The sequence below is a fragment of the Pipistrellus kuhlii genome, unplaced genomic scaffold (assembly GCF_014108245.1).
Source record: "Pipistrellus kuhlii isolate mPipKuh1 unplaced genomic scaffold, mPipKuh1.p scaffold_m20_p_33, whole genome shotgun sequence".
NCBI lineage: Eukaryota > Metazoa > Chordata > Mammalia > Chiroptera > Vespertilionidae > Pipistrellus > Pipistrellus kuhlii.
This window is the reverse complement of record NW_023425533.1, coordinates 239,896-253,157: the sequence shown is the minus strand read 5'-3', so window position 1 is coordinate 253,157 and position 13,262 is coordinate 239,896. Positions and strand designations below refer to the sequence as shown.

Sequence of the window (13,262 nt, the reverse complement as noted above, 5' to 3'; positions counted from 1 at the left end):
AGATTCAGCTCCCTTCTTTTTTTTCTGGGTGTTTGTTGTCTGCATTTTTCTGGACTAGTTGTTGGTTTTGGGTATTTTCTCCCTATATATGTATATTTCCCCCCTTTTAAAATTATTGTTCTTTTCTCTCTTACCTTTTTTCCTTTTCTCAATATAATTTTTATTCTCTTTTCTCTCCCATATTTCTCTTTTCTCTAGTGATCACCTTTATTGGGGAGGAATAATGGTGTTATGAATACATTTGTGTTTTGTTCCTTCTGTGTCATATTTAGTCAAATTGTACACTGTGCCTTTTGCTCAAAGTGGTAGAGAGTGAGCCACATAACCAGACACCCTGAGAATAGTGAGAATAGGGAGACAGAGAAACAGCCCCCATACAAAAGAAAAGGAGAAATCACCGGAAGAGGAAGGAAATTAAATGGAGGTAAGCAATTTGTCAGAGAAAGAATTCAGAGAAATGGTCATAAGGATGCTGAAAAGGATGGAAGAGAAATTCAACAACATGTGTAAGAATCAAAAGGAAATGAAGAATAACCAAGTAGAATAAAGAATGACATAGCTGCAATAAAGAACAATAAAAAACATCACTAGTAGACTAGAAGAAGCTAAAGACTGCATAAGTGAGCTAGAAGACAAGGTAGGAAACACACACACAAGGAGAACAGACACGGGGGGGAGGGGTAAGGGGAGAGAAACTTAAAAAGCAGGAGGAGAACCTAAGGGAGTTTTGGGACAACATGAAATGAAACAACATCCACATAATAGTGGTGCCAGAAGGAGAGGAAACTGAGCAAGATATAAAAAACCTGCTTGAAGAAATAATGACAGAAAACTTCCCTGATGTTTGGGAGAAAAAACACACAAGTCAAAGAAGCTCACAGAGTCCCAAACAAGATGAACTAAAAAATACTGACACCAATGTACATCATAATTAAATTGGCAATCACCAACAACAAATCAAGAATCTTAAAAGCTGCTAGAGAAAGAAAGTTATCTACAAGGGATTTTCCATTAGACTATCAATTGATTTCTCAAGAGAAACACACCAAGCTAGAAGGGAATCGAATGAAATATACAAAGTGATGCAAAGCATACTATACCCAACAAGTCCATCATTCAAAATTAAGGTGAAATAAGGAGCTTCATAGATAAAAAAGGGCAAAGAGAGTTTATTACCACCAAACCACCAATGTAAGAAATGCTAAAGGGACTGCTATAAAAAGAAGAAATAAAAAGGGGAGAAGGAATAAAGGCATAAAGAATAAAAATGGCAAGAAACAAGTACTTATCCATAATAACCTTAAATGTAAATGGATTAAATGTCCCAATCAAAAGATATAGGGAGATTGAATGGATAAGAAAACAAGACTCAAATATCCACTGCCTACAAGAGTCCCACTTTAGAACAAAGGACACATGCAGACTGATAGTGAAGTGATGGTGAAAAATGTTTCAGGCAAATGGAAATGAAAAAAAAAAAAAGCTGGGGTAGCAATATTTATATCTGACAAATTAAACCTCAAAGCAAAGGCCATAGCAAGAGTTAAGAATGGCCGGGACCAGTTTGGCTCAGTGGATAGAGCATCGGCCTGCGGACTGAAAGGTCCCAGGTTTGATTCCGGGCAAGGGCATGTACCTTGGTTGCAGGCACATCCCCGGTGGAGGGTGTGCAAGAGGCAGCTGATCGATGATTCTCTCTCATCGATGTTTCTAACTCTCTATCCCTTTCTCTTCCTCTCTGTGAAAAATCAATAAAATATATATATATTTTTAAAAAGAGTTAAGAACGGTCTCTTCATATTACTAAAGGGAGCAATTGAACAAGAAGATATAACTCTGGTAAACATATATGCACCCAGTACAGGAGCACCCAAATACATTTAAAAATTTCTGGAAGATATCAAGGGAGAGATTGACAGCAATACAGTCATAATAGGGGATTTTAATACCCAATTGACAGCACTGGATAAATCCTCTCAACAAAAAAATCAGCAAAGAAACATTAACCCTAAATGACTCATTAGATCAGATGGAATTAATAGACATCATCAGAATATTCCACCCCAAAGCTAAAGAACATACATTCTTTTCAAGTGCATATAGGACATTTTCAAAGATAGACCATATATAGGGACACAGGCCAAGTCTCTTCAAATTCAAGAAGATATAAATCATATCAAGCATCTTCTCAGATCACAGTGGCATAAAATTATAAATCAACTACAATAAAAACAATGAAAACATCAAACACTTGGAGGCAAAATAGCATGCTATTGAACAATGATTGGGTTACCAAAGAGATCAAAGAAGAAATAAAAAGCATCCTGGTAACAAATGATAATGAACACACAACAATCCAAAATCTATGAGACACACTGAAAGCAGTCTTCAGAGGCAAGCTTATGCTCTACAGGACTACCTCAAAAAAAGAGAAAAAATGCAATAAATTATATAAACCCACAACTCAAAGAATTAGAAAGGCCCAGCATAAACAGAAGGAAGGAAATAATAAAGATCACAGCAGAAATAAGTAACATAGAGACCAAAACAAACAAGCAAACAAACAAACAGAAAAATACAAAGATCAATAAAAGCAAGAGCTGGCTCTTTGAAAGGATAAATATGATTTCTGAACCTCTATCCAGGCTCACCAAGAAATAAAGAGTGATGACCCAAATAAACAAAATTAGAAATGAAAGTGTTGAAATAATCAATCCCACAGAAATACAAAGAATTAGGAAAAAATACTATGAACAAACCTGTTTCAACAAACTGGAGGACATACACAAAATGGACATATTCTCAGAAAAATATAAGCTTTGAAAACTCAGTCAGGAAGAATAAACAACCATGAATAGCTTGATAATCACCAAAGATATTAAAGCAGTAATAAAAAATCTTCCAGCAAACAAAAGCCCAAATCCAGACAGCTTTATAAGGGAGTTCTACCAAGCATTCAAAAAGAACTAAAATCTATCCTCAGATTACTTAAAAAATTTCAAGAGGAAGGCACATTCCAAGTTCTTTCTATGAAGCCAGCGTTACCCTAATTCCAAAACTAGGGAAAGACACCACAAAGAAAGAGAACTGTGGGTCAATATCCTTGATGAACATACCAGTATATGCCAAAATCTCAACAAAATTCTAGCAAACCGGATTTAGCATTACATTATAAATATCATACACCATGACCAAGTGGGATTTATTCCAGGGATGCATAGATGGTACAATATCCACAAATCAATAAATGTGATGCATCACAGAGACAAATTGAGAGACAAAAATCACACAATTATATCAATCGATGCAGAAAAATCACTTGACAAAATCTAACACCCTTTCCTGATAAAAGTTCTCAGCAAAGTGGGAACAGAGGGATCATAAAACAACATAATAAAATCCTTATATGACAAACCTACAGCTAACATCAAATTCAATGGGCAAAAACTAAATCCATTTCACCTAAGAACAGGAACAAGACAGTGATGTTCAGTTTCACCACTCCTGTTTGAGATAGTACTGGAAGTGCTAGCCATAGCAAGCAGACAATAAAAAGAAATAAAGGGCATCCACATTGGAAAAGAAAAAGTAAAACTGTCCTTATTCATAGATGACTTGATACTGTACATAAAAAAAACCCAAAGACTCCATTAAAAAAAAAAAAAAAAACTACTAGACTTAATAAATGAATTTGGCAATGTAGCAGCATACAAAATTAACACTCAGAAATCTATAGCTTTTTATACACCAACTAGAGGCCCAGTGCACAAAATTCATGCATAGGGGGGTGTGTCCCTCAGCCCAAGCCAGCACCCTCTCCAATCTGAGACCCCTCAAGGGATGTCCAACTACCAGAATCGGGCCTAAATGGGCAATCAGACATCCCTCTCACAATCCAGGACTGCTGGCTCCCAACTGCTTGCCTGCCTGCCTTCCTGATTGCCCCTAACCACTTCTGCCTGCCAGCCTGATAACCCCCTAACCACTCCCCTGCCAACCTGAATGATGCCTAACTGCTCCCCTGCCAGTCTGTTAGTCCTTAATTGCCCTCCCCTGCAGGCCCAGTCACTGCCAACTTCCCTCCTCTGCTGGCCTGGTGACCCCTAACTGCCTTCCCCTGCAAGCCTGATTGCCTACAACTGCCCTCCCTTGTAGGCATGGTCCCTTCCAACTACCCTCCCATGATGGCTATCTTGTGGGAGCCATCTTGTATCCACATGGGGGCAGCCATCTTGTGTGTTGGAGTGATGGTCAACTTGCATATTATTCTTTTATTAGTTAGGATTAGATAGGAGAGAAGCCTGGTGCATGGGTGGGGACCAGCAAGTTTGCCCTGAAGGGTATCCCAGATCAGGGTGGGGGTTTCCTTGGGGCATAGAGCAGCCTGGGCGAGGGGCCTGTGGTGGTTTTCAGGTTGGCCACACACACCCCAGTGACCCAAGTGGAGGCCCTGGTACCTGGAACTTATTTATCTTCTATAATTGAAACTTTGTAGCCTTGAGTGGAGGCTTGGACTTGCCAGGGTGTACTGAAAGCTTGGCTTCTTCCATTGCCTGCTAAACCCAAGCCTCTTGCTCACTCAATGGCCTCAGCCATATTCTTTGGATAATTTGCGTCCTAGCTCCTGAATGGCTGGTGAGCATAGCGTGTGGCATAGTGGAGTGGTGGTTAATTTGCATATTACTCTTTTATTAGAAAGGATAATGAGCTCCCAGAAAGAGAAACAAACAAATAAAATTCCATTTATCATTACATCAAAAAAAATTAAAATACCTTAGAATAAACTTAACTAGGGAGGTAAAAGATCTGTACTTGGAAAACTATAGGACATTGAAAAAGAGATAGAGGAAGACATAAACAAATGGAAGAATATACTGCGTTCATGTATTGATAGAATCAACATTAAAATGTCCATGCTATCACAAAAAATGTATGGATTCAATGAAATCCCCATTGAACTACAAAGGCATATTTCATAGACCTAGAACAAATGCCCTAAAAATTCATGTGAAGAACTAAGTTGGAGGGATCACAATACCAGATATCAATCTATATTACAAAGCCACTGTTCTTAAAACTTCCTGGTACAGGTACTCACACAAGAACAGACATATAGACCAAAGGAACAGAGAACCCAGAGGTCAACCCATGCCACTATACTCAATTAATATTTGACAAAGGAGGCAAGAGCATACAATGTAATCAAGACAGTCTCTTCAATAAATGGTGCTGGGAAATTTGGTCAAATACATGCAAAAAGAAGAAGAAGGAGGAGGAGGAGGAGGAGGAGGAGGAGGAGGAGGAGGAGGAGGAGGAGGAGGAGAAGAAGAAGAAGAAGAAGAAGAAGAAAACGAGATCTTATGCCATACACAAAAACAAACTCAAAATGGTGAAAGAACTTAAATGTCAGACAGGAAACCATAAAAATCCTACAAGACACCATAGGCAGCAAAATTGTAAACATATGTCATAGCAATATCTTTACCAACACAGCTCCTAGGGCAATGGAAACTAAGGAGAAAATAAACAAATGGGACTATATCAAAATAAAAAGCTTCTGCACAGCAAAAGAAACTATCAACAAAATAAAAAGAAAGCCCACTACATGGATGAACATATTTGCAAATGCTATTTCAGATAAAGGTTTAATCTCCAAAATTAACAGGAAACTCATACAATTTAACAAAAAAGAAGATAAACATTCTAATCAAAAAATGAACAAGGGACCTAGATAGATACTTTTCAAAAGAGGATATACAGAAGGCTGAATGACAAGTGAGAACATACTCAAAGTCACTAATCATGTGAAAGATGCAAATCAAAACAACAATGAGATACCATCTCACTCCTGTCAGAATAGCTATCATCAACAAATAAACAAATGACAAGTGCTGGAGAGGATGTGGAGAAAAAGGGACCCTCCTTCACTGCTCTTGGGAATGCAGACTGGTGCAGGCACTGTGTAAAACAGTATGGAGATTTCTCAAAAAACTAAAAATGGGACTCCCATTTGACCCTGTGATCCCACTTCTAGGACTGTATCTCAAGAAACTAGAAACACCAATCAGAAAGGATATTTGCATCCCTATGTTCTTAGCAGCACAATTTACAATAGCTAGGATTTGGAAACAGCTTAAATGCCCATCAGCAGATGATTGGATTATAAAACATTGGTACATTTAATCAATGGAATATTAAGCTGCTATAAAAAAGAAGGAACTTTTACCATTTGCAACAGCATGAATGGAACTGGAGAGCATTATGCTAAGTGAAATAAGCCAGTGGGAAGAAGATAAATATCACATGATCTCACTCATTTATGCAATATAATGAACAACATAAACTGATGAACAAAAATAGATCCAGAGACAAGGCAGCACTGAACAGACCATCCAATCTCAGAGGGAAAGCAGGGGAGGAGGGGGTTAGAGACCAACCTAAGGACTTGTATGCATGCATATTAGCATAACCAACAGACACAGATACTGGGGAGATGGGGCTTGCCCTGTGGTTGAGTATGGTCAGGGGGGATCAATCAGGGAAAAGGGAGACATATGTAGTCCTTTAAAAACTAAAAAAATGAGGATGGAGAGCTGAGATAGGGGCCAACAGGACAGCATACTGCAAAATAGTGTGTGAATGAGATAGCGAAAGGAGAGTGCATGGATGTGCAGGGCGTGTCTCTATTTGTGAGGGACAGTTATATCCCACAGGATTCTTGGGGACTGGCGGACCAGGTTCCCCTGGCCAGGCAGTCACTACTACTGCTGAAATGTGTCCCAAAGCAGCTGGCTCTGCTGCAGAAACCGAGCCATCTTGAAGGGGAGTGCAGCTGTGATCAGAAGCCCAACCTTATCTTCAACAGGAGAGCCCTCAGATATCTCCTGGGACCCTACAACAAGCACAATGCCCAGGGACAAGCTTCCTCAGTTGTGAACCCGTGAACAGGAAGACTCCAGCCTCCCAGGCCATGGACACTTAAAAAGTTTGTCCAGATGGAGACAAAGCAGCATTAAATACGTAAATGGATCCTGCACCTTCTCAAGGAGCACATAGAAGGAAAGGTTGAATCAAATAACACCCACCCATAATTGGTGAATTAAACACTGCTGGTGATGCAATCCTTGGATGGAAAAGTCAGAGATCTGGAGAGAGCTCAGCCTCCTCAGATTTAGCTGGGTGTTTGTTATTTGGGTGATTGTTGTTTGCATTTTTTATTAGTTGTTTGTTGTTGGCATTCATATCAGGGTGTTTGTTGTTTGCATTTTTTGGATTAGCTATTGGTTTTTGGAGTTTTCTCCCCATAAATATACATTTTTTTCTTCTCTTTTTTTTCCTCTCTTACATTTTTTTCCTGTGCTCAATATCAGTTTTGCATTCATTTATCTCCCCTAATTTTCTATTCTCTGATGGTCACCTTTGTTTGGGGTTATTGATATTGTGAATACATTGGTGTTTGGTTCCCTGTACATAGTGTCTTGTTGTATTGTATTTTGTCTGTTTTAGTCAACACAGGAGAGAGAGACCTACATAACCAGATACACAGAGAAGAGCAACCTTGAGGAGACAAAGAAACAGCCCCAATAAGAAAGAAAAAAAGGAATCACCGAAAAAGGAGATAAATGAAATGGAAGCAAGCAATATGTCAGAGAAATAATTCAAACAGTCTTCATAAAGATGCTGAAAAAGATGGAAGACAAATACAACAATATGTGTAAGAACCAAGAGGAAATGAAGAACCAAGAAGAAATTTTAAAAAAATGACATCACTGCAATACAGAACAGAATAGAAAGCATCAACAGTAGACCTGAAGAAATGGATAACCACATCACTGAGCTAGATGACAAGGTAGGAAAAAATACCCAAGAAGAGCAGAAAATTAAAAAAAACAAAACAAAACAAAACAAAAAAAACTTAAAATAATAGGAGGAGCACCTAAGGCAGCTTTGGGACAATACAAAATGAAATAACTTTCCCATAATAAGGATTATAGTAGGACAGGAAACTCAACAAGGAATACAAAACCTGTTTGAAGAAATAATGACAGAAAATTTCCCTGATATTGGGAAAAGAAAAAAAATCACACAAGTCCAAGAAGAACACAGAGTACCAAACAAGATGAACCCAACAATACCTACACCAAAACACATTATAATTAAATTGGCAAACACCTACAACAAAGTAAGAATCTTAAAGGCTGCCAGAGAGAGTTACCTACAAAGGATCTTTCTCAACAGAAACACATCAGGCCAGAAGAGAATGGAATGAAACACAAAGTCATGCAAAGCAAGGGTCTGAATACCAAAATACTGTACCCAGAAAGGCTATCAATGAATACTGAGGGTGAAATCAGGAGTTTCACAGACAAAAAGGGACTAAAAGAGTTTATTACCTCCAAACCAGCTATGTAAGATGCTGAAGGGACTACTGCAAAAAAAAATAAATAGGAGAGAGTTGGTCGACGCCGCCAGTGCGTGATGACGCACGTGCTTGTTTGAAGACATGAGGACACCGGTGGGCCGTAGAGAACATTCAGCTGCCTATATACCTCCCTGGGTCCTACATATTCCTCTCACTGGATTGGCATCAAACCATGCAGCGGAGACCAAGAGGAATGAATGCTGGGCTTATGCTGCTCCTTTCTCAAATCTTTCATGTCGGAATCAATAATATTCCGCCTGTCACCCTGGCTACTTTGGCTGTCAACATCTGGTTCTTCCTGAGTCCTCTGAAGCCACTGTATAGCTCCTGCCTCAGCGTGGAGAAGTGTTACCTAGAAAAAGACTGGCAGCACTTACTGCTCTCCCCCTTTCACCATGTGGACGACTGGCATCTGTATTTCAATATGGTGTCCATGCTATGGAAAGGAATACATCTGGAAAGAAGACTAGGAAGCTGATGGTTTGCCTATGTTATCACCATGTTCTCCCTACTCACTGGCGTGGTGTACCTTTTCTTGGAATTTGCTCTTGTAGAGTGTATGGGTGAGCCCAGCTTCGAAAGGAGTTGTGCTGTAGGTTTCTCAGGTTCATAGGGAGCTGGCATTGTCTTGGTTTCATAGATGGGGAAGCTAAGATTCAGAGAAGTAAAGAAACTTGCTTGAGGTTACACACCTAGTAGCTGGGAAGCTGAGGAGTTTTGTTTGCCTTGAAAGTTCTTAACAACCATTATTTCCCTGGAGGCTTTGTCACCATTTTGGGCTTTCCTGTACCCAACAAATTTGCTTGTTGGGCAGAACTTGTGGCTATTCACTTAATCTCTCCAGGGACCTCCTTCGCCAGGCATCTGGCAGGGATCCTCATTGGACTCATGTACACTCACGGGCCTCTGAAGAAAATCATGGAAACATGTGCAGGCATTTTTTTCCTCCAACAATGGCTACCCAGGACAGCAATATTACTTTAATAATTCAGGCTACTCTGGATCTCAGGATTATTACCCATATGCCAGGCCTGGTTGCCAGGAAGAAGCATCCAGGAACTATGATGCCTACACAGGAGGACTGAGTGGGGAGGAACAGCTGGAGAGAGCACTGAGAGACAGCCTCTGGGACCGAGGAAACAGCAGGAACACGCCCCCTCCTATGGGTTCTGGCTAACACCAAAGGAAGAAATGAGGAGAATGCGGCTTCACGGATTCCACCACCAGTGAGGACGCCGCATCCCTCAGACAGCAGTGGTGTCATTACTGCCCGTGTGGTTCCTCCAAACCCTGATGACTAAACAGAAGCAGAGAGCGGCTATCGTCCAGAGCGCTCAGATCTGCCTTGCCCGTGTGTCTTCCGTGGCCTCAGGAGCCTAGAGTCCCAAGCAGGCTGGTAGGCCTGTAGCTAGCCTTGCTGGACAGCCTCCTGCGAGCGGCCTTCCCCTGGCCCTGCTTTCTCTCACACACAAGGCCAGTGCCTCCACGTAGGGACCAGTTTCCACACTCCATCCCCTCACTGTCCACTCCGAGGCGCCTCTGCCTTGTTTTGTTTTTGAGGACTCTGACCTTCACCAGGAGGTTTGTCTCCACCAGCTCCAGCTCCTAAGATGGGGCTTTATTCCACCTGGCCTGTTCCGTGTTCGACTTTGCAGGAAGTGAGGAGCAGTGCCTGGTCCTCCTGGCATGTTGCCATGGCGACCTCCCAGGACCGGGATGTGGCTCCCACCGCACTGATTCCATCTCCTTGTGCAGGACCCCAGCTCCTTGGCCCCTGCATCTGGGTGGTGCTGGCAGTGCACGTGGTTTGGTCTTGTATTGCTTGGCCTTATAGAGCATCTGACCAGAAGAGCTTTAGTGAGAGCAGGTGGGGAAAGTGCTTGCTGGACAGCCGCCTGCGAGCAGCCTTCCCCTGGCCCTGCTTTCTCTCACAAACTAGGCCAGTGCCTACATGTAGGGACCAGTTCCCACACTCCATTCCCTCACTGTCCACTCCGTGGAGCCTCTTCTGACAGTACATTGAACAACTGGGTATCAGGTGGCACCAGCATGGGGCAGCCTCCCTGGTGGCCTTCTGCAGGCCTTGGGGGGGGGGGGCTGTTTTTTAACCTATCAGCAAAGCAGAGATGCCACATGCAGAGTAGGCCAAGGTGTTGGTGGTATATTCTCTGAGAAATCACGCTTGAGGAAGCCTTTTCTCATCAAAGTGCCTTTTCACTGGCTTCTGTAATAGCCACTCATCTACTTAAGTATCTAAGACACACCCTGCTGTCTGGCCAATCATTTAAGTGCTTCCTAGTGCTTCTGTTTTATGAAAAGGACAGTTGATATCACTGATGTCTTAGTCACTGAGATACTTATTTTTTAAAGAGTTGGAAGCAGCAAACATCTACTTCAATTTATCTAGGATTTATATAAAGTTTTCTGATTATGAAAGTAATATACATGTCCCTCATATGCATAAAGCAAACATATTATGGAAGAAAAATAAGAGGTTATTTTGGGGAGTGGAGCAAAAAGGATTTTGCTTTCTGTTTTTATAATTTTATATTGCTCTTTTAATATTTATATATATATATATATGTGTGTGTGTGTGTGTGTGTGTGTGTGTGTGATCACTTTTGCAATAAGAAAACTGATGTATATCATAATAATAAATCAAGAAATATAAAAAAGAATAAATAGGATGGAAAGAAAGAAGACAGGCATAAATAATAAAAATAGTGAAAAACAACTACCTATCAATAATAAGTATAAATGTAAATGGATTAAATGCCCCAATCAAAAGACATAGGGTAACGGATTGGATAAGAAAACTGGACCTATATATCTGCTGTCTACAAGAAACACACCTCAGAACCAAAAAACGCAAACAAACTGAGGGTGAAGGGATGGAAAAAGGTGTTTCAGGTGAATGGAAATGAAAAATAAAAAAGCTGGGGTAGCAATATTTATATCTGACAAATTAGATCTCAAAGTGATGGACATAACAAAAGATAAGGAAGGCCACTTTATAATACTAATGGGAGCAATCCAACAAGAAGAAATAACTCTGGTAAACATATATGCACCCAATAAAGGATCACCCAAATACATTAAAAAACAAACAAACAAACAAAAAAACTCCTGGAGGATATCAAGGGAGAGATTGACAGCAATACAATCATAGTAGGAGACTTTATTTTATTTTTTAAAATATATTTTATTGATATTTTTACAGAGAAGAGAGAGGGATAGAGAGTTAAAAACATCAATGAGAGAAACATCGATCAGCTGCCTTCTGCACACTCCCTACTGGGGATGTACCCACAACCAAGGTACATGTCCTTGACCGGAATTGAACCCGGGACCCTTCAGTCCACAGGCTGATGCTCTATCCACTGAGCCAAACTGGTTTCAGCCATAGTAGGAGACTTTAATACCCTACTATCACCATTGGACAAATTGTCTAAACAAAAAAAATCAGCAAAGAAATATCCATCCTAAATGACTCACTAAACCAGATGGAATTAACTGACATCTTTAGAACACTTCACCCCAATGCCGCAGAATATACATTCTTCTCAAGTGCACGTGGGTCGTTTTTAAAGATAGGCCATATGTTGGGTCATAGGCAAAGTCTCTTCAAATTCAAGAAGATAGAAATCATATCAAGCATCTTTTCAGATCACAGTGGCATAAAACTGGAAATCAACTACAATAAAAACAATCCAAAAAAATCAAACACATGGAGACTAAACAGCAGGCTACTGAACAATGACTAGGTTACCAGAAAGATCAAGGAAGAAAAAAAAAAACAAAAAACATCATGGCAACAAATGACAATGAAAACAAAACAATCCAAAATCTATGAGACACAGTGAAAGCAGTCTTGAGAAGGAAGTTCATAATTCTACAAGCCTACTGCAAAAACAAAAACAAAAAAAAACAAACAAGAAACAGTGGTAATAAAATAGCTAATGCTACAACTCAAAGACTTAGCAACAAGAAAAGCCCGGTGTAAGCAGAAGGTAGGAAATAATAAAGATCAGAGCAGAAATAAATGAAATAGTGACAAAAGAAACAATACAAAAGATCAACAAAACCAAGAGCTGGATCTTTGAAAGTATAAACAAGATTGATAAACCAAGCTCACTCAAGAACCAGAGAAGAGGACCCAAATAAACAAAATCAGAAATGAAAATCAGACCCGAATAACTGATCCCACAGAAATATAAAAGAATATGAAAAAATACTATGAACAACACTATTCCAACAAAATGAGCAACCTAGATGAAATGGACATATTCTTAGAAAAATGCAAGCTCCTAAAACTCAATCAGAAAGAATTAAAAAATGATGAATAGCCTGATAACTACCAAGAAATTGAAGCAGAAGTGAAAAATCTTCCAGCAAGCAAAAGCTCTGGTCCAGACAGCTTTAAAAGGGAGTTCTACCAAGCATTCAAAAAGAACTAAAACCTATCCTCCTCATACTATTCCAAAACCTTCAAGAGGAAGGCACATTCCAAGCTCTTTCTATGAAACCAGCTTTTCCCTAATCCCCAAACCAGATAAAGACACCACAAAAAAAGAGAACTACAGGCCAATATCCTTGATGAACATAGATGTTAAAATCCTCAACAAAATTCTAGCAAATCAGATCTAGCATTACATTAGAAAGATCACACATCATGACCAAGTGCGATTTGTTCTGGGGATGCAAGGATGATACAATATCCACAAATCAATAAATGTGATACATTACATAAACAAATTGAGAGGCAAAAATCACAGAATCATATCAATCAATGCAGAAAAAGCTTTTGACAAAATCCAATATTCTTTCTTGATAAAAATAC

At 39.9% G+C, this 13,262-nt stretch overlaps 1 pseudogene; it reads left to right on the top strand.

The window, feature by feature from the left end:
• Positions 1–8,513: 8,513 nt before the first annotated feature.
• On the top strand, positions 8,514–10,803 carry LOC118731886 (annotated as a pseudogene).
• Positions 10,804–13,262: the final 2,459 nt, after the last annotated feature.